Here is a 22,542-nt window from a genome sequence, read left to right as displayed (position 1 = left end):
CTGAGGACAAGAGGGAACCAGTTGGTGCCACTGAGGAACGCTCACCCGCATCTCCACACCGCACAGAACAAAGTGAGTGTCCTTGTCCTGAACCCTCTGAAGTGAATATCTCGTCTCAGGGCTTTCATGAAACCCTTTTTTGGAGAGGCTCCTTCTCTCTCCTTCTGCAGCCACAAGGCAGCAGGGATAGCCCCTCTCGTGCTGAAGTTCTTCATAAAAAAAACAAAGAGAATAAAATAATAGAATTAGTGTAATGAATAATAAAATAATGAAAATGAAACTTTATTTTGCAGAAGCAGATCTGGAATTTCATGTATTGGTGGCATTAAAAGCAGAAAATGGGCCTATAAGCCTGGTGGGGTGGCTCACGCCTGTAATCCCAGCACTTTGGGAGGTCGAGGTGGGCGGATCACGGGGTCAGGAGATCGAGACCATCCTGGCTAACACGGTGAAACCCCGTCTCTACTAAAAATACAAAAAATTAGCCAGGCATGGTGGCGGGCACCTGTAGTCCCAGCTACTCAGGAGGCTGAGGCAGGAGAATGGCGTGAACCCGGGAGGTGTAGCTTGTAGTGAGCTGAGATCACATCACTGCACTCCAGTCTGGGCAATAGAGCAAGACTCTGTCTTAAAAAAAAAAAGAAAAGAAAAGAAAAGAGAATGGACCGATAGAGCCCAATTTAATGGCAAAAAATTAAGGAAAGAATAAAAAGACTCTGCTAATAATGGTGACATGAGCTGCTCATATTGTCATTTTCTCTGGGACCTAATATTGGGAGGAGGTGGGACCACCTGCCACCAGGCTCCAGGTGATTTTCAGGCTGTTCCCCCAAATCACTGCAGCCTCTTCCCTGCTGGTCCCTTGATGCTGCTGCCGTGCCAGGCGTCCTGTGTGGCAGGAGGCACCTCGACAGCTTCCAGTGGGATAGGCCTGCGGCATTCTGAGCCTGAATGCCGTGATCTCTAGGAAGTAAGGAGACACAAACAGGAAGCGTTCAGGGATGGAGCGGCCACTTCTCAGGGATCAGTCTCAGGCCCGAGCTGGGAAGAATCCCCTTTCAGGACAATGGCTCCAGGCTGAGGTCAATGCTGTTTCTGTGCATTATGATGACTGACCTGCATCCACAGGGAAGTGTATCCGGGCTCCTTTTTTCCAGGCGATGTTGGGAACACCTTGAAATGGGCACTGGTGGATTTCAATTCCAGCCTTCCAGAAGCCACTCCAAATGGAAATTGAGCTAAGGGATGGAGCTGGAGTAAGTAAACAACTTTGGGTCCCGAACAACAATTTTCACACACAATATAGTGTGCAGGGAAAAATAAAGCCTCGGGACCCTAATTCACAGCCAAAAAGGAAAAAAACATTAAGCTGGAAGCTGAATCATACAAGAAACTGCCTTTCCTTTTGTTCCTAAGCAGATAGCTACAAATAAAGCATTACATATCTCCACAGGAAGCTGATCTATGTTCACCTTATCTTATGTAAAGGACTGATTTACTGCATGTGAGATGAAGATGTAACTGACCATTCCCCACCTGCTCTCTTTCTCTTGCAACCTGAGGATGACCACAGACTCCCTCTTTCCCCTCCAACCCACCCTTTTCCTCCAGCTCACCCTTCCCCTCCAGCCCACCCTTCCCTCCAGCCCACCCTTCCTCTTCAGCCCACCCTTCCCCTTTAACTACTGAAACCCTCAAAATCGTCTTGGGAGGAAGGCACAGACCACAGACTGTTTCTGTGATTCCGTGTTTTTTTCTTCCAAGCATGTCCTTAACCTTGGCAGAATTAACTTTTAAATGGATTGAGATCAGTCTCAGGTACCTTTTGGTTTACAATCGCACGCCTCAGCCATCGCACAGCTCTCTGGCCTTTGTCCTCTTTTACCAAAGGAGGAGTGTGGATTCCATGACCCTAAAACCCCTTCAGCTCTCCATAGGTTTCTGGGGGGACACAATTACCTAAGAGATTAGAGAAAGCATCATAAAATATGAGTAGACGGTGTGTGGCAGTTAGGGTTAAGTTTGGCTGCATAAAACAGAAGACTCAAGCTAACAGAGGTTCAGACATATAAAGGTCTGTCTTTTCACATGAACGGAATCTGAAAGCAGGCAATCCTCCCCTGTTCACTGGATCTGTGATCTTATCAGAGAGCCCAGCTTCTCCTATCATTCCCTCACGCACTTTGACTGAAGGTCACCTCATGCCCCACGATAGCAGCTTTGTTCCTGCAATCACAGCTGCATTCAAAGCAGCAGGAAAAAGAAAAAATAAGAAAGAGCCATACTCAGTAGTTTGGCTCGTTTTAAGGAGTCTTTTGGACATCCTGCTCAACAATTCTACTTATATCACATGGGCCAGAATGGACCCACATGGCCACATGGGTGCACAAAGACAGCTGGGGAATGAAGCATTTAGTGCAGAGCCTTGGTCACAAGAGGAGGAGGAAATGGATGCCGAAGCAACCGTTTCTGTCACATGGCATGTTAGTTGAGCTTGGAAGGATGAGTGGGTTATTCACAGACAGGTTTGGAGAGAGACACAAGCAAGGATCGTGTGTGGAAGAAGCACACCGGGAATTCACAGGATAAAAAGAGTCTTCCCCTCACTGCAGATTCTTCTCGTTAAAAACTCAAGGGCTTCTGAATTATTTCCATATTCTTTCTTTCTGAATTTAGAAGATTTACAACTCAATTATATGTAATGCTAAGACATCGTCTTCTTGGGGATTGTTTAAAAACAAGTCTGTTTGGGTTTGGAAAGAGAAACCTAAGACCCACGTGGAGGGGGAGGGAGTTTCAAGGTTCCTGGAACACAATGCTGGAAGGAATTCAGGTAAAATATTCCATGGTCTTCTGACTGCTCTCTGGTGCCTGTTGTGAAGTCTAGAAGTTGCGATGCTCCCTGGGAATGGCTATGTTCTGAAAGCTTTTCCAGGAAAGTGTCTTGAGCTGGGCTACATTGTTAGCTCTCTGGTTCACAGAAAGAGCCTTCTCGAAGTCCAGAGGGCATTTAGATAAGACAGACTACATGGCACTCAAGGTTTCCTCCATGGTTTTCTTCCAGACATCTCTGAGGCATCAGTAGCAAGGGTCAACAGCTCAGTGTAATAGAAATTTTAAAATGAATCAAATATTTGGATGGAAGGAGAAACCTTCAAAATTATGCCTATTATTTAGCATTGTATCTTCCACGAAGCAAAACAAAGCTATAAACTTCTTACTGCAACTGTGAGGGAAGAGGATCCTAAAACATTTTGTCTTAACCTGTTTTCTGCTTCTCTTAGCAGAGTGTCTGAGACTGGGTAATTTACAAAAACAGATTCACTTCTCACAGTCCTGGAAGAGGGAAGCCCAAGGTTATGGGGCGGTGGGCATCTGGCAAGGATCTTTGTGCTGTGTCATCCCACAGGAAGGTGGAAGGGCAAGAGAGCATGAAGGAGTAAGAGGGGTAAAACTCACTTTTGTAACAGACCAACTCTTGCGATAAGGAACCCACTCCCCCAATAACAACATTAGTCCACTCACGAGGGTGAAACCCTCATGACCTGATCACCCCTTAAAGATCCCTCCCCTCGGCACTACTACATGGGGGATGCAGTTTCCAACACTTGAAATTTGGGGGACACTTTCAAACCATAGTAAGAAAGAAATGGCAAAAATAAACTACTTATACAGTGTTTATCACTAAAAATAAGGTATGCACAAAACATCATTTATAGTCTATATTCACTATGATATGTTGTGCTCTATCTCGATGTTAATTCATGCAAAGAAATAAAAAACAGAGAGAAAGATTTTCAAGAGAGGTATTAGGAAACAGCACCATAACCTTTAGCAAAACGGAGAAACTGGTGGAAGTAATTGTTTTAAAAACCTTTTTTATTTGCTGGTTGTTTGGAAGTCAGTGGTGACATTTCAAGGAGGAGTTGTCATTGGGAAGGCAGATTTCAAGAGGCTTTAGTAAGAGGGCATGAGGAAGATGGGGAAGGAAGGAGGACAGGTGACATAGAAAGATTCTTGGTGGTGACTGAAAGTGCAGAAATAGAATGTTGACTTCAGGGAGAAGCAATTCAACGAATGTTGTGTTTTTGCTTCTCTCTTTCTGTCCCTCTCCCCATCTCTCTTTCCATCTCTCTCTGCATCTCACTTTCTCAGTCTCTCTTTCTCCCTGTGTGTGTCTCTCTCCTGGTTGCTCTGTCTCTCTGTCTCCTTTTAAGACTCTGTGTATGTCTCTGTTTCTCTCTTCCCCTCATCTCTTTCTCCATCTTTCTATGTCTCTCTGTGTCTCTGCTTCTCTGACTTTTTCTGTCTCTCTCTCTGTTTCTTTCACTCTCCCTGTTTCTTTCTTTCTTTCTCTCTCTATCTCTCTCTCTGTGTGTGTATGTGTGTGTGTGTGTGACTCACTCTCTTGGTTTCTCACTCTCAATCTGCATCTCGCAGCTTTCTTTGGTGAGGCGCGCCAGTGATCTGGCTCCCAACAGCCACTCCGCCTCACCCCCTGGCTACTGGGGGCACAGAGGACTCACAGCTTGTTTCCGGTATTGTGAGTAAAATCATCTCTCCATCTGGGAATTATGCCCTCTTTCACAGACGGGTGTAGACACCCAATATGTCCACCCTCAGAGGGTGTATTGGGAGTCATATCATCCTCTTCCTCCCTGAATATGAAGAACACTATCCCAGGAGAGTTTCTATTCTCTGCGATATTGGGTGTCCTATCCTCCTCTCCCACGCGGAAATTTGTAGCAACATTAGTGGTGGCGTGTCCACCTTCTGTGATACTGAAAGTAATATCATCTTCTACCGGGTGGATATCAGGAAAAAAATCTATTAATTATTAATAATAATAAATATAATAACAATACTAATTAATGATGACAATAAACTTAGTTAAAATTAATACTGGTTTAAAATATGAATGATTTGTAATAATAATTAATAGTAATATCACTATTAATAATAAAATAATGATAACAGCGATTAATATTCCTTGAATCAATACAACGTGATGCTTGTAATAAAATAAAAATTAGTATTAGGGACTAATAACATTGTTCAATGACATTAATCTTAATAATTTATTTCAAGCATGCATAATCATGTATTTAAAAGAATTATCCATCATTAATAATGGTATCCAATTAATTATTAGTATCATTGATAATTATTAAAATCGATCATTGATGTTTAATAACCATATTATTACTCCTAATACCACAGGGAGTGTACACCTACCTGTGATATTGTTCCTGATATCCAGGGACAGAGAGCAAGATTTTAGTTTTAATATCGCAGTAGGTGTACACTCACCCCGTGACACTGATCCTAATATCGAGGGGTGTAGAGTATGACTTGACTCCCAACATAGCAATGAATGGACAGCCACCCGGTAATATTGCTCCTAATATTCCCGGAAAAAGTCAAGGCTATTACTCCCAGTATCGTAGGGAGTGCACAGCTCTTCTCTGATATTGTTTCCAGTACCCGGAAGGGAAGAGGATGATAATAATTCACAGGCTGTGTTCACCCGCCCGGTGATATTGTTATGAATATCGTGGAAGGGAGAGGGTGTTATGACACTCGGTACAGCAGGAAGGAAACGCCCAACCTGGGATATTGTTCCTAATATCCATGGAAGGGAGAGGTTGATATTACTCCCAACATGGCAGAGGGTGTACATCCACCCTGGAACATTCTACTTAATATTCCAAGGGCGACAGCGTGATATTACTCCCATTTGACAGACAAAGAAGTACAACAAGTGATATTCTTCCAGATATCAGGAAGGGGAGAGGATGCTACTAATCCCCATATGGTAACAGGTGAAAATAAATTCTGTGGTATCTGTGAGCCACCCCCCACGATCAGCCTCCCAGCAGCTGCAACCCCTCGAACACCTGGCTGCTGGGGGCCCCATCGCCGGGGGGTGAGCCACGCCCCCCATCGGCCTCCCAGCAGCTGCCCCCCATCGAACCCTCGGCTGCTGGGGGCCCCATCGCCGGGGGGTGGGCCACCCCAGCCATCGGCCTCCCAGCAGCCGCCCCACCTAGAACCCCTGGCTGCTGGGGGGCCCTGGTGAACTCACATCCTGTTTCCGATATTGTGAGTCATATCATCTCCCTATCTGCAAATTATGATCTCTTTCTCCGACAGGTGTATTCCCCCAATGTGTGCACCCTCAGAGGGTGTATCGGGTGTCATATCATCCTCTTCCTCCCTGAATATTAAGAACACTATCCCAGGAGAGTTTCTACTCCCTGCGATATTGGGTATCATATCACCCTCTCCCACGTGGAAATTCGTAGCCCTATAACAGGCGGCGTGTCCACCTTCTGTGATATTGAAAGTAATATCATCTTCTCCCTGGTGGATATCAGGAACAAGTCTATTAATTAGAAATATTAATAAATGTAATACAAATTATTATTAATTATCGATATTAGAGATCACAATAAACTTAGGAAAAATTAACACTGGTTTCAAATATGAACGATTTGTAAGAATAATTAATAATATGACTATTAATAATTAAATATTGATATCAGCAATTAATGTTCCTTAAATCAATACACAGTGATGCTGGTAATGACATAATAATTAGTATTAGGGACTAATAATATTGTTCAAAGACATTAATATTAATAATTAATTTCAGGCGTGCATAATCATGTATTTAAAAGAATTATCCATAATTAATAATGGTATCCAATTAGCTATTAGTATAATTGATAATTATTAAAATCAATCATTGATGTTTAATAACCATATTATTACTCCTAATACCACAGGCAGTGAACACCTACCTGTGATATTGTTCCTGATATCCAGGGACGGAGAGCAAGATTTTAGTTTTAATATCGCAGTAGGTGTACACTCACCCCGTGACACTGATCCTAATATCCAGGGGTGTAGAGTATGACATGACTCCCAACATAGCAATGAATGGACAGCCACCCGGTAATATTGCTCCTAATATTCCCAGAAGAAGTCGAGGCTATTCCTGCCAGTATCGCAGGGAGTGTACAGTTCTTCTCTGATATTGTTTCCAGTACCCGGAGGGGAAGAGGATGATAATAATTCGCAGACTGTGTTCACCCGCCCGGTGATATTTTTATTAATATCGTGGAAGGGAGAGGGTGTTATTACACTCGCTACAGCAGGAGGGGAACACCCAACCTGGGATATTGTTCCTAATATCCATGGAGGGGAGAGGTTGATATTACCCCCAACATGGCAGAGGGTGTATATCCACCCTGGAACATTCTACTTAATATTCCAAGGACGACAGCTTGATATTACTCTCATTTGGCAGACACAGTAGTACAACAGGTGATATTCCTCCAGATATCAGGAAGGAGAGAGGATGCTACTAATCCCCATATGGTAACAGGTGAACATCAATTCTGTGATATCTGTGAGGCACCCCCAGCGATCTCACAAACAACAGCCACCACACTTCGCCCTGGCTACTGGGGGCCCCATCGCTGGGGGGTGAACCATCCCCCCGCCATCGGCCTCCCGGCAGCCGCCCCCCCTCGAATCCACGGCTGCTGGGAGGCCCCAGTGGACTCAGAGATGGTTTCCAATATTGTGAGTCATGTCATATCCCTATCTGCAAATTATGATCTCTTTCTCTGACAGGTGTATTCCCCCAATGTGTGCACCCTCAGAGGGTGTATCGGGTGTCATATCATCCTCTTCCTCCCTGAATATTAAGAACACTATCCCAGGGGAGTTTCTACGCCCTGCCATATAAGGTATCATATCATCCTCTCCCACGAGGGAATTCATAGCCGTATCACAGGGGGCGTGTACACCTTCTGTGATATTGACAGTAATATCATCTTCTCCCTGGTGGATATCAGGAACAACTCTATTAATTAGTAATATTTATAAATGTAATAAAAATTATTAGTAATTATCGATATTAATGAACACAATAAACTTAGGAAAAATTAATACTGGTTTCAAATATGAACAATTTGTAAGAATAATTAATAATCATATGACTATTAATAATTAAATATTGATATCAGCAATTAATGTTCTTTAAATCAATACACAGTGATCCTTGTAATGAAGTAATTATTAGTATTAGAGACTAATAATATTGTTCAATGACATTAATATTAATAATTAATTTCAGGCGTGCATAATCACGTATTTAAAAGAATTATCCATCATTAATAATGGTATCCAATTAATTATTAGTATCATTGATAATTATTAAAATCGATCATTGATGTTTAATAACCATATTATTACTCCTAATACCACAGGGAGTGAACACCTACCTGTGATATTTTTCCTGATATCCAGGGACGGAGAGCAAGATTTTAGTTTTAATATCGCAGTAGGTGTACACTCACCCCGTGACACTGATCCTAATATCCAGGGGTGTAGAGTATGACATGACTCCCAACATAACAATGAATTGACAGCCACCTGGTAATATTGCTCCTAATATTCCCAGAAGAAGTCTAGACTATTCCTCCCAGTATTGCAGGGAGTGTACAGTTCTTCTCTGATATTGTTTGCGGTACCCGGAGGGGAAGAGGATGATAATAATTCACAGGCTGTGTTCACCCGCCCGGTGATATTGTTTTGAATATCGTGGAAGGGAGAGGGTGTTATGACACTCGGTACATCAGGAAGGGAACACGCAAGCTGGGATATTGTTCCTAATATCCATGGAAGGGAGAGGTTGATATTACTCCCAACATGGCAGAGGGTGTACATCCACCCTGGAACATTCTACTTAATATTCCAAGGGCGACAGCGTGATATTACTCCCGTTTGGCAGACACAGAGGTACAACAGGTGATATTCTTCCAGATATCAGGAAGGGAAGAGGATGCTACTAATCCCCATATGGTAACAGGTGAACATCAATTCTGTGATATCTGTGAGGCACCCCGAGCAATCTCACCACCCACCACCACTGCCCCTCGCCCCCGCTGCTAGGGGCCCCATCGCCGGGGGGTGAGCCACGCCCCCTGATCGGCCTCCCAGCAGCCGCCCTCCCCTCGAACCCAGGGCTGCTGGGGGCCCCATCACCGGGGGGTGGGCCACTCCCCAGTGATCGGCCCCCCAGCAGCCGCCCCACCCTCGAACCCACGACTGCTGGGGGCCCCATCGTCGGGGGATGGGCCACGCCCCAGCCATCGGCCCCCCAGCAGCCGCCCCGCCCTCGAACCCACGGCTGCTGGGGGCCCCATGGCTGGGGGGTGGGCCACGCCCCCGCAATAGGCCTCCCAGCAGCCGCCCTGCTCTCGAACCCACGGCTGATGGGGGCCCCATCGCCGGGGGTGGGCCACCCCCCGGGGATCGGCCTCCCAGCAGCCGCCCCCCCCTCGAACCCATGGCTGATGGGGGCCCCATCGCCGGTGGGTGGGCCCCCCCCCGGCGATCGGCCTCCCAGCAGCCGCCCCCCCACCAACCCCTGTGCAACGAGAGACTTGAGAAAAGAAAGAGACTCAGAGACAAAGTATAGAGAAAGAAAAGTGGGCCCAGGGAGCCAGCGCTCAGCATATGGAGGACCCGCGCCGGCACCAGTCTCTGAGTTCCCTCAGTATTTATTGATCATTATCTTTATCATCTCAGTGAGGGGGATGTGGCAGGACAATAGGGTAATAGTGGGGAGAGGGTCAGCAGGAAAACATGTGAACAAAGATCTCTGTGTCATAAATAATTTTAACGAAAGATGCTGTGCCTTGATGTGCGTGTATACAAACATCTCCACAAACATTTCCGTGCATTAAAGAGCGGCACTGCCACTAGCACGTCTCACCTCCTGCCCTAAGGCGGTTTTCTCCTATCTCAGTAAATAGAACATACAATCGGGTTTTACAAGGAGACATTCCATTCCCCAGAGAGGAGCAGGAAACAGATGCCTTCCTCTATCTCAACTGCAAAGAGGCCTTCCTCTTTTACTAATCCTCCTCAGCAGAGAACCTTTACGGGTGTCAGGCTGGGGGACGGTCAGGTCTTTCCCTTCCCACGAGGCCATATTTCATACTATCACATGGGGAGAAACCTTGGACAACACCTGGCTTTCCTAGGCAAAGGTCCCTGCCACCTTCCGCAGTGTTTGTGTCCCTGGGTACTTGAGATTAGAGAATGGTGATGACTTTTAACAAGCATACTGCCTTCAAGCACTTGTTTAACAAAGCACATCCTGCATAGCCCTAAATCCATTAAATCTTGAGTAAACACAGCACACGTCTCTGCAAGCACAGGGTTGGGGGTAGGGTTACAGATTAACAGCATCTCAAGTCAGATGAATTTTTCTTAGTACAGAACAAAATGGAGTCTCTTCTGTCTACTTCTTTCTACATAGACACAGTAACAGTCTCATCTCTCTTTCTTTTCCCCACATTACCCTACCCTGCTGCATGTCTACAATAATATTCATTCTTACCTTCATTTATCAAATTTGTTTATTATATGAGAATTAGGCTGGTATCTCCTAGCATTTATTGAATAATCAAACCTATCACTTCCACCTTTGATGGGGGTATTGTGTTCTCATAAGGAACTCTTCAACTTCCACATACATACATAGGGACTGGCTCCTGAAAAGTAATAGAAATAAAGCTCTTTTCATTGTATTAAATGATTGAACCCCTTATTTTCTCTGGCTAATTATCTATTTTAGGGTGGAAAGAAATCAGGTTTCACTGTGCCTCTCTGATGTACAATAGACATGTGCTTGGTATACAGTTAGATCACAATTGCCCTTAAGGAGTGATTTTAAGTCCTATATATTTATGCCACTCAACAACTTGTGACACTGTGGTTCAATAGATTATTACAGTATTATGGAGTGTACTATCAGTTTTAGGGGGATGGCTGGCCTAAAGTAGAGGATTATATGGACATACACAACTAAAGGAAATTTTAGCAGAGAAAATTTTCTACAGCCTACTCCAACCTATTTTCAACACCCAAACATATACTCATTTAAAGCAATTTTAATATGAATATGGTGAATCTAGTTAGCCATGTTTAATAATTAAAGTGTTTGTTTTCACTAGGATTGTTATGAATACAAAATGCTTTTCCCTCAAATTGTTAGAAAGGCTGAGATATGATACTTTATTTCTTTAGTGGGATGTAATGTTATTCAAAAAGTTAAGTGCTGTGTTCCTGGACCAAAAAAAAAAAAAAAAAAAGGAATCAGCAAAGTAAATTATTAAGAATCTCACAGATTTCATTTTTTGTTAAATTATAAACTACAGAATTGGCTACTTCATTATCTTTCAATTACTTCATGTGTTGTCAACTTCTTCGTGATGCAAATATTTGTTGAGTGATGTTGTAAATTTTTCTTACTTAAAGGCATAGTTTTTATTATACACACTAAAGATTCCGTAGTTACTCTAATGATAGAATGAAAAGAGGTCAATATCCTCAATCTCTGTTTAAATGATCAGAGATTAGGAGTGCATGGCAGGGGTATCACTGCCCATGGAATCCAATTCCATTTGGTTTCTGGCTTTTATATCCTTCCAGAGCTGAATTTATCACCAATTCTGCTACACAACTGATAAAGCTGTGGATACTATGTCAGGCCAAGATAGAAAATCAGACTATAACTACTTCAAGAAACATGAAGGCATATATTTATGTTTCCTTTATTAGAGGCCCCAGTGCAAGTGTTCCTACCCTCGTTTCAGTGGTTGGAGCCCAAGGTTTCAAAGTGAATATTTCTTTGTTCATAAAATTGCTGAATGTCAGCATGGAAATAAGACACGATTATCAAAGTATCACTTCAGCATGAGGGAAAAAAAGACACACAATTAGAAGACTTTAACTCTAGACCTCACTCTTAACCTTAGATAATGCAGTTATTTGAAGTTTTCTCAGCTATAAAATGGAAATAATATTTTTAAAATCTTCATGCCATTAGCATCAAAAAGAAAAAATAATTATGCAAAGATGAATGGGCTTTGAAAACTTTAAGAGGCTACACAAATAAAATTATATATCAGGCTCTCCTAAACTCCTTTGCTTTCTATAAACTATAGATTGGAGGTCACACTGTTTTCTGAAGTCTCACTGGTATTAAAAATCCAAATAGATTAAATGCTGCTCCTGTCTGCCTGTATGACAACAGATACCAATGTGGGCAATTACAATGTTGAGAAACTCACATAATTTCTCCAAGAAAGCATATTTTACTGGGATTTGCCATTCCTAATAAGCAAAAGAGGGCTTGCTATTGACTCTGATTTTGCAAACGTATTTCTTCATGTTAAGCAATAGCTAAGATTGAGTGTGATTAAGTTGGAGGCGATCACACTGGATTAATGTGATCAAAATGTTTCTTTTTCACCATGGCTTCTTTCCTTTCTGTGTTTGTTACACCATTCTTTATTACATCTCTTCCTCCTTCTCTTCCATAAATCTACCGGCACACTCTGTTTTATTTTGCTTCACTTTATTGTGCTTTGCAGACATTGTGTTTTATACAAATTGACTGTGGCAAACCTGCATTGAGCACGTCTCTTGGCACCATTTTTCCAATAGCATGTGCTCACTTCCTGTCTGTCATATTTTGACATTTCTCACAGTATTTCAAACCTTTTTATTATTATTATATTTGTTATGGTGATCTGTGATCAGTGATCTTTTATATTACTATTGTAATTGTTTTGCGACACCATGAACCATGTCCGTATAAGATGAGAACTTAATCAATAAATGTTGTGTGTGTTGTGACTGCTCCACTAATTAACCATTCCCCCATCTCTCTCCCTCTCATAGGGCCTCCCTATTTTCTGAGACACATATTGAAATTAGGCCAATTAATAACCCCACAATGGCCTCTAAGTATTCAAGTGAAAAGAAGAGTCACATGTCTCTCACTTTAAATAAAAAGTTAAGACATTATTAAGCTTAGCGAGGAAGGCAAGTCAAAAGCTGATATAGTCCAAAAGCTAGGTCTCTTGTGCCAAACAGGTAGCCAAGTTGTGAATTCAAAGGAAAGGTACTTGAAGGAAATTAAAAGTGCTACTCTAGTGAATACAGCAATGATAAGAAACTGAAACAGCCTTATTGCTGATATGCAGAAAGTTTGAGTGGTCTCAATAGAATATCAAAACCAGCCACAATGTGCTCTTAAGCCAAAGCCTAATCCAGAGCAAGGTCCTAAATCTCATCAATTTTGTGAAGAGAGAGAGGTAAGAAAGCCACAGAAGGAAAGTTGGAAGCTAGCAGAGGTTGATGTCTGAGGTTTAAGGAAGAAGCCATCTTTGTAAGTGCAAGATGAAGCAGCAAGTGCTGATATGGTCTCCTTTTTACAGATGAGAAGATATGCACCAGGAGGTGCCAGGTTACATAACCAAAATGTGGAAAAGCAGGTATTCATGTACATGATTTCTGATCCTAATATATTGCTATTTTTATAAAGCATGCATATTAATCAATGAATTTTTATAATAGAGAAAAACCTAGCTCATTGATTTTTCTTTCAGTGACATGGAAGACTTAAATCTCCTTTTTTGTTTGTCTAGGACATCATAGCTCTTCCAACGAACCAGTGTCCACTGAGGCATCTCAAACTGCAGATTGGCTTACCTGCTTTGTTAATTTACAGGATAAATTCCTTAATCTATTTACTCAAATATTTGAGTTTCTATTATATTTTAAATGCCGTGATGCATATTAAGACACAATGAGATAAAGGATATAATTAACACACTCACTGGCACATATAATGTTAAAAGTAAATGACATATAGCCTTTGCTTTGTATGTGATTATAATAGAAATGATTAAAAGACATGTATTATAGTATTGGAAATGGTGTGATACATTCTATTTATCAGGAAGAAGTGAGCTAGAACTTTTTGTGAAGGAGAGACCACTTCTATCAGGGACAGCTTTGCACTGGTTATAAAAGGAGATAAGGATAGAAGGGCTTTTGATTTTTAAAATTTGAGAGAAATGCTATAGAATATTAACAAATCTGATAATTTACAGAAGCTTCTCTTTCTCAGTTATTAATAATTCATTCAGTAAATACTTTTTGAGCATCTACTTTGTGCTCCGCACTTTCTAGGTACCGGGATTTCAGAGGCTAATTAAACAGACTAAGTCTTGGTTTTCATAGAACATTTAGCTTAGAAAAGAAGAGGGAGCGGCCAGGCGTGGTGGCTCACGCCTGTAATCTCAGCACTTTGGGAGGCTGAGGCAGGCAGATTTCTTACACTCAGGAGTTCAAGACCAGCTTGGGCAACATGGTGAAACCCCGTCTCTAAGGAAAGTAGCCAGACATGGTGGTGCATGCCTGTAGTCCCAGCTACTTGGGAGGCTGAGGTGGGAGGATTGCTTGAACCTGGGAGGTCAAGGCTGTAGTGACCTGAGATTGTACCCCTGCACTCCAGCCTAGGTGACAGAGTGAGATCCTGCTGAGAGAAAAAAAAAGAAAAGAAGAGGGGAAATAAATACACATAAAACATCTCATAGAGATAAATGTAATATAAAAAATAAAACAGGATGTAGTAGGGTTCTCCAAAGAAACAGAACCAATAGAAGATAGATAGGGAGGGAGGGAGGGAGATAGATACATAGACAGATTTATTATACGAATTGGCTCATCATGTCATTCTGGAGGCCAAGAACTGCCATCGGCAAGCCGGAAGACCAGAAAGGCCAGTGGTCTAAGTCCCAGTCTGAGTCCAAAGGCCCAAGAACCTGGAGCTCTGAAGTCCTACGGTAAGATAAGATGGATGTCCCAGCTCAAACGGAATTCACTGTTCCTCCCCCATTTTGTTCTATTTGGGACATCAATGGATTGGATGATACCCATCCATATTGGTAAGGGTGATCTTCTTTACTCAGTCTACCAATTCAAATGCTAATCTCTTCCAGAAACAACTTCACAGATACATCCAGGAATAATGTTTTACCAACTATTTGAGCACTTCCTAGCCCAGTCAAGTTGACACATAAAATTAACCATCACACAGGATAAGGCTGTAGAGAGTGGTGGATGGTGATAATCTGGGTAAAGTGGTCAGAGAGGGACTCTCTGAAAGTGACATCTGAAAGATTACTGAATAAAGTTAACCAAATGAACATTTAGGAATGGAATACTGCAGGCAGAAGAAAGAGCAAAATTCAAAGGCTCTCATTTGAGATATTTCTCATTCTTGATGGGAACTTTAGTTTTTATTCTAAATGTTCTGGAGGGCCTTCTGAGGATTGTAATAGATGATGAAGTTTACCTTAAAATTATGTGTGTGTGTATATATATGTATGTGTATATATATAAATAATGTGGACATACATGTAATGTGGATATATATACACAATGGGGATACATATATAATATGGATATATATAATGTGGATATATAAATATATATTTATATTTTTATATATTTTTATAAATATATATTACAAATATATATATTTATATTAATATAATGTATCTATATATAAATATATTATAAATATATATTTATATTAAGATATTTTATTTATATATATTATGTTAATATAATATATTTTTATATAAATATACTATAAATACATATTTATATGATATATATTTATATTTATAAAATATATATATTTATGTATTTTTTACATTTTTATATATCCACATTTTATATATATATATATATAGTGGATAAAGAGCAAACAAAGCCTGTTTCACCCTTTCATCTTCATGAAAACCTACCTTTGGTTGACTTTCTAGTTCTGTGTCCCATGAAACCTGACAAAAGTGGAATACCAGCATTGTTACTAGACAACTTTATATTGTTAAACATGACTCCTTACTGGCAAACTGCATCTGGACCAGAAGGATTGTAATATGACACTTGAGTGTGATGAATTTTGTAACTGGCTATGTCTATTTCCAGGATCCTGGAATGCTGCTCTCAAGTATTGGTACAAGAGATACTGACCCCTGTGGAGCACTGGACTTCTAAGACAGGATTACCTCCACATTCTCCTACGTGATCCTACCACTTCATAGTAGAATTTGTACTTTGAGGACAAAGAAAACTAGCTAGCCCTATACTACTACAAACACTCTCATATAAAAGACACACCTAACACAGCCCTTCTGGCATATTATGTTTCCTACCCTATATCCTTCTAGGTGGATCTAAGGTCAAGTATGGTCAATTGCTTTCTGCAAGACAAACTGACTATTTGAGCCTGTGGAGTATCTCTGGTGGGTACTGCCTATAGTAAATACAAAATAGCTTATAGTAACATATATAAAAGGCATCAAACCCAATTTTGAATCTTACAGACTGCTTATTAAAGGATATAAAATCTAAAGTATGAATAGAAGCAAATTACACAAAGGAGTTGTAAAAGAAGTTGTCAGTTTAAGAGATGTAGGTGTGAGATTAAACAGAGTGAATGGGATGAGGAAGACAAACATGTTGAGTGTTACTTAAAACACAAGTAATGTCTGCCTCATATAAAATAATTTAGAAGTGACAAATGGACTATCAAATACAGAGATAGTTATGCTCAGGCTGACTTTTTGTCAGATATGTCTCCTGTTCAAAGAAACCGAACATTGAATGTATAAAGGTGACCACTGCTGTATGAAACACAAGACTTTGATGAAAAACCACAGAAACCAGATAACATTGATCCAGAAGGTATAATATTGACCCCTCTGATGTATAAATAAGTAAGGGAATTTCCTAGATTTTGAAAACATCAAATCATTTCTCTAGAATATTAGATTAAATTTTTCAATAGAAAGTAACTGAAAAAAAAATTAGTTTCCTTGTCTGAAAATACAAGATCTTACTAAAACTAATCATAAAATTGGCCTTGGTGGGGAGAGAAATGAAACAGGATCACATGGCCAGAGTGAAGTCCTAACAATAGGGAAGATCACAGAGGTAAGAAAAAACGTATTGAATAGAGTCTGGAATGCAGGAGTATGTATATATGGCTGTGTGGTGGTGGTGTGTGTGTGTGTGTGTGTATGTGTAGGTAAGTTTGGTAAGTTTAGATGAGCCTGGAAGATTAACAAGAGTGTGAATTTCACCAGATCTTCATGTTACAAAAATATGCTCAAGGAGAAGACTATTTTGGAAACCATTGCAGAAATACAATAAGATATAGTGGTGACACGAACTTCAAGTTATGGTGGTGGGTTTTGAGGGAAATTCCGGGACTTGGCTTACAAAATTACATAGAAAAGACCTAGTTCTTCAGGCATATGATGCTTTCAGGCAAGCTTCACTGCAAACAAAATATTTTCACATAAACAGATATACATTCCCTCTTGCTAGGATGAAATATATAAATACACTTCCATTTGCAGATGGATTCCTTCATTATGGGAGACAGAAATACACTTCAAATCTGTGTTACAAACTTCTCACGCAAACAATTTACTTTCCTCAGAGAGTTTTACCTGTTATTTTGAAAATATAAAGAAATTGCTTGATATCTTCAATTTATCAGTGAATTTTACATTTCTACTCATGAAATGCAAAGATTAACTGCACTTGAACAGATATATGAAGATATTAAGGTTGCTGTGTAGCTTTGTTTATACAAGCCTATTTTGCAAACTAGGTTTGTCAAGGACTTGAATTTCCCTGCTATTCTGTATCTGTGTTATATGATATGAAAATAGTCATTTGTGGTAAATGTTTATGAATATACTAAAAATCTTTATATATACTCTATCTGGAAGTATAAAACTGTAAAACTAAAGTTCAACTGATAATTTTGTTAAGTAATTTTCAGTCTGGTTTTATTTATTTTTATTTATTACTATTATTTTGCTTTATTTTTGAGACAGAGTCTTGTTCTGTCACCCAGGCTGGAGTGTAGTGGCTCAATATTGGCTCACTGCAACCTCCACTTCCTGGGTTCAAGCAATTCTTGTGTCTCAGCCTTCTGAGTAGCTGGAATTATAGGCGCAAGCCACCATACCCGACTAATTGTTTTGTATTTTTAGTAGAGATGGGGTTTCACTATGTTGGCCAAACTGGTCTTGAAGTCCTGACCTCAAGTAATCCACCCACCTCGGCCTCCCAAAGTGCTGGGATTACAGGCCTGAGCCACTGTGCCCAGCCTCAGTCTGGTTTTAGAACCTGATGAAAACTTAAAAAGGAAAATAACAATTTCTTTGTTGAGTGGGCCAACATTGAGGAGTTGATGTCAGCAACATGGCAGACTAGGAGGTCCGAATGTTGACCTCCCCAGAAAAATAATGATTAAACAACTACTTACTGGCAAAAACAGCTCTGGGAGAGTTCCAGAATACAAGGAAAAAGCTGCAGCAACCAAACGGAGCACAAAATCTTAAGATGACAGCGTAAAAATGTATAGGAAGCATTTTCCAATATCACCGCCTCCCCCAGTCTGGCACAGGTTGAAGCCAAGAGGAATTCCACTGGCCATGATATTTCCCCATGGGAGAAAAGGAGAGGCTCTCTCGCTACTGAGGACCCTTTTAGTCATCACCAATGCTGACGCCAGCTGATGGAGCTGCACAGAGTTCATACTGCTCAGAGAAGGACCCATTTTTGTCTATCAACTCTGCACTAGCATTCCAACATATATCCCCAGGTACTCTCACCTCTGCTCCTCGCATGTCCATGCCCCAGACTCCAGCATCACCAATGTCCCACTGAGGCCTGTGCCCCAGAAACCAGCACCACTTGCTGCCACAGTTGTGCCTGCATCCCAGACCCTGGCACCACCACTATTCTATGCATGCCCATACCTTGGGCCCCACTGCCACAGCCACTCTTTATGTGCCTATTTCCCAGACCAGCATTACCACTGTGTACACTCACACCCTGGACCCTAGCTCTAAGATGGACACCCTCAGTGGTGACTCCCCCTATGGTGGAAAATAGGACACCAGAAACCCTCACTGTTACTGCAGACACATACAGCCTTGACCACCAAGATTCCTGTACTCTTCACTAATGTCCTCAGCTAATGGACCTTCCTAGGTTTTATGCTGCTGCACCAAGACCAGGGGGCAGCACCACTGCACCTCACCTGGCTAGCAGCCTCACACCCACCCATAGATGAAGGTCTTTCCCCCGCTGAAATCAAAAAAGAGTATCCCTAAAAAGTTTCATCAGTATGAACACTTAAAACATGCAGAAATATTGTTGGAAGTGGGAACATGAAAGGAGTTGCTATATTGCTAGAAGTTCTCAATCAATGGATGACAGTTAATGCTTTGGATTTCTACAAGCAGATCAGAACTCTACGCTGAAGCAAGCTGTTCAGTCCTGTCTTCAGGTCTAATATCTGAATATCATGGAGCAGGTGGTACATATTAGTACCACCTGGATTATTAACATTATAATAATCCAGTCAAAGTTTTTATTCCAAAATACATTGCCTATTTGATGACCTAGCTTTAGGATTATATTGACCATGAAACTTTTTTTCTTCTAATATTGGTGTCCTATTTTCCAAGAATTTTATATCTGTGGCCAAGACTATTAAGTGTCTGTTCAAAGTTTATGCCCATATTTCTTACTAGCACTTTGGTTCTGTGGTGCAACCACAAGAAAAGTCCCATGGCAACATTTTCTTCGAGTGAAGGATGGTTCTCAGGGTGACTTCGGACCAGTTGAGTTCTTTCTCCTTTCTCATTTGTAGTTCTGAAAAATAACTGTAGACGGTGCTGGGAATGCAACATCTTCAGATAGGGCTCTGTTCCAGTGGCCCTAGAAACAGGATGTCCTTCAATACTTCAGCCCAGTGATTATTCCATCTCTGAGGTATAAAACCCAGGGCAAGCTGCTTTCTGGGGTCCCTCTGCTGTGGTGAAAGTGGAGTACATGCAGACAAAACTCCATCTACCACAGGCAGCTTTCCTGAGCCTTAGGGGGCTGGCTCACGGTGAATCCTAGGCTTTTATGGTCCCTTGCTGCCTATCTGTAAGGAATAAACCCTCTTCTGTAACTCATTGTGTGCATGGACATTCTGTCTCACTGAACTCAGATAAGTTGGTAACCAGTGCACAGTGAATCTACTTCATGGTAAGTACCTTATTTTATTTGTTCAAGAGTTCAATTTAACTGATAGGCAAGCATCGGCACCACTTCAAGAATTCACTGAGAAACTCTAATTGAAAGACAGATAAATGTTTCTTCTAGAACAGTTACTCTCTTGCTTCATCTACAGCTAGAGTTAGCTCAATGCTAATCTGTTATCAACTAGTGTTGTCATTTGAGTTGTGTCTCGCTAAAATTTGTATATTGAACTCCTATATCCCCAGAACCTCAGAATGGGGTCTTATTTGGAAATAGGGTCATTGCAGATGTAATCAAGTTAAGATGAGGTCAATAGGGTAGACCCTAATTCAGCCTGGTATCCTTACAAAAAGGAGACATTTGGACAGAAAGACATACACCTGGGGAGAAGTCCACATAAACATCAAGGCAGAGATCAAGATGATGCATCTTCAAGTCAAAGGGAGTGGCCTAAAACAGATCCTTCCCTCATAGAACTCTAAAGGAACAAAACGCAGCAAAACTTTGATTTTGGACTTCTAGCCTCTAAAACTGTGAGATAATAAATTTATGTTGTTCTAAACCATCCAGATTGTGTTACTTTGTTGTAGTAACCCTTAGGAAACAAATACAATTAATTATACAAAGTTAGAGAAAACAGGATACAAAGAAACCCATTATCTGTGCCTACTGATAAAAATGTTTCCATTGGTAGTTTGGCTTCAGAGCAAGAACTTAAAAACATAGCTAATTTTGACATATTCCGTGGCCTGTTAATGTCATGAAGTTATACTTGGTTGTAATATATGATGACTGCATGTAGTTTATTAGTTGAGATATTGCTCCTTTGCTGAATAAATTGATTGAGTCTATTTCAGGTGACAGCATACTTGATAATGAGAATTTCCACCAAATGATTAGCAGGTTTCCAAATCAAACTTTCTAACAACACGATCACATAATCAGATAGGTTTAATTCTACTTCAATTTTACAAATAAAAAAGACATTTTAGATTTCCTTAATATTAAGAATATTTGCATCATTTTGTATTTTATTTTCAAGTTTGTATGCCAGTGATTTTACAGATAAGATGGATGGATAGATTGCTTTCGTTTTGTTTGGATTTGACAAAATCCATGATTATTATTTTAATCATCATAAGACATGTGATATGGGAGCAACCAAAGCTTTTTTTTCTAAAATTCCCTTTTATGTTTTAGTCTGTATTTGGAATCTTATCCACACATAAAGGTTGTTAGGAGGTTATACGTGTACATTAGAAATAATTTCTTTTTAAGGATTCTAAGGATTATCTTATAGATTTTTATTTTACAATGCTTTATTCAAATTAATTTTAACACATGAAGATTTTAGTTAAGGAAAAAAAAATCTTCCAAGAGTCATCACAAACTGTATTAGGTCATTCTTGCATTGCTATAAATAAATACCTGAGATTGGGTAATTTATCAAGGAAAGTGGTTTAATTGACTCACCGTTCTTCAGGCTGCATGGGGAGCATAACATCAGCATCTGCTTAGCTTCTAGAGAGGCCTCAGGGAGCTTTTACTCATGGTGGAAGGTGAAACAGGAGGAGCAGGCTCTTCACATGGTGAAAGCAGGAGCAAGAGAGAGAGTTGGGTACGGGAGGTGCCACACACTTTTAAACAACCAGATCTCACACAAACTCAGAGTGAGAGTTCACTTTATCACCGAGGGGATTGCCCAAGCTATTCATGAGAGATTTGCCCTCATGATCCAAACACCTCCAGCCAGGCCCCAATTCCAACCTTGGCCATTATATTTCAACATAATATTTGAATGGGGACAAATATCCTAACTGTATCCCAAACATGGGTCTCAAAGCCACTATCTTTATTCATGGTATAGTGTGGGGATGCACAGACTTTATCCCAATAAGAATAATGTATTATCTGATTCTTGCATTCATTGCTATAAAGAAATACCTGAGACTGGGTAGTTTATAAAGAAAAGATGTTTAATCAACTCATGGTTCTGCAGGCTGTAAGGAAGCAGAGCAGCTTCTATTTGGCTTCCAGGGAGGCCTCAGGAAACTTAACATCATGGGGGAAGGTGAAGGGGCATCAAGGTGTCTCACATGGTGGGAGTAGGAAAAAGAGAGAGAGAGGGAGGTGCTACACACTTTTAAACAACCAGATCTCATGAAAACTCATTTACTCTCAGGAGAACAGTACCAAGGGGGATGGTGCTAAACTATACATGAGAAACTGCTGCCATGATCTATTCACCTCCCACTAGACCCTACCTCCAAAACTGGAGATTACAATTTGACATGATATTTTGGGCAGGGACACAGATCCAAACCATATCTTTCCACCCCTTGCTCCTCCTATATTTCATGTCCTTCTCACGTTGCCAAATACAACCATGCCTTCCCAATAGTACCCCGAAATCAATTTTTCTTTTGTTTTTGAGACAGGTTCTCACTCTGTCATTCAGTCTGGAGTGCAGTGATGCAATCTTGGCTCACTGCAACCTCTGTTTCCCAGGCTCAAGCAATTCTCTAGCCTCAGCCTCCTTAG

The 22,542-nt window shown here is 40.8% G+C and overlaps 1 long non-coding RNA gene across 1 annotated transcript; it reads right to left on the bottom strand.

The window, feature by feature from the left end:
* Positions 1–290: 290 nt before the first annotated feature.
* LOC140710795 (uncharacterized) lies at positions 291–1,961 on the bottom strand. The gene is made up of 3 exons (XR_012091861.1): positions 1,823–1,961; positions 667–1,238; positions 291–344 (listed from the first exon to the last, which is right to left on the bottom strand). It is a non-coding gene; the product is annotated as an uncharacterized lncRNA (long non-coding RNA).
* Positions 1,962–22,542: the final 20,581 nt, after the last annotated feature.

This window comes from Chlorocebus sabaeus, chromosome X (assembly GCF_047675955.1).
Source record: "Chlorocebus sabaeus isolate Y175 chromosome X, mChlSab1.0.hap1, whole genome shotgun sequence".
NCBI classification, from domain to species: Eukaryota; Metazoa; Chordata; class Mammalia; order Primates; family Cercopithecidae; genus Chlorocebus; species Chlorocebus sabaeus.
This window is presented reverse-complemented; position numbering and strand designations above follow the sequence as displayed.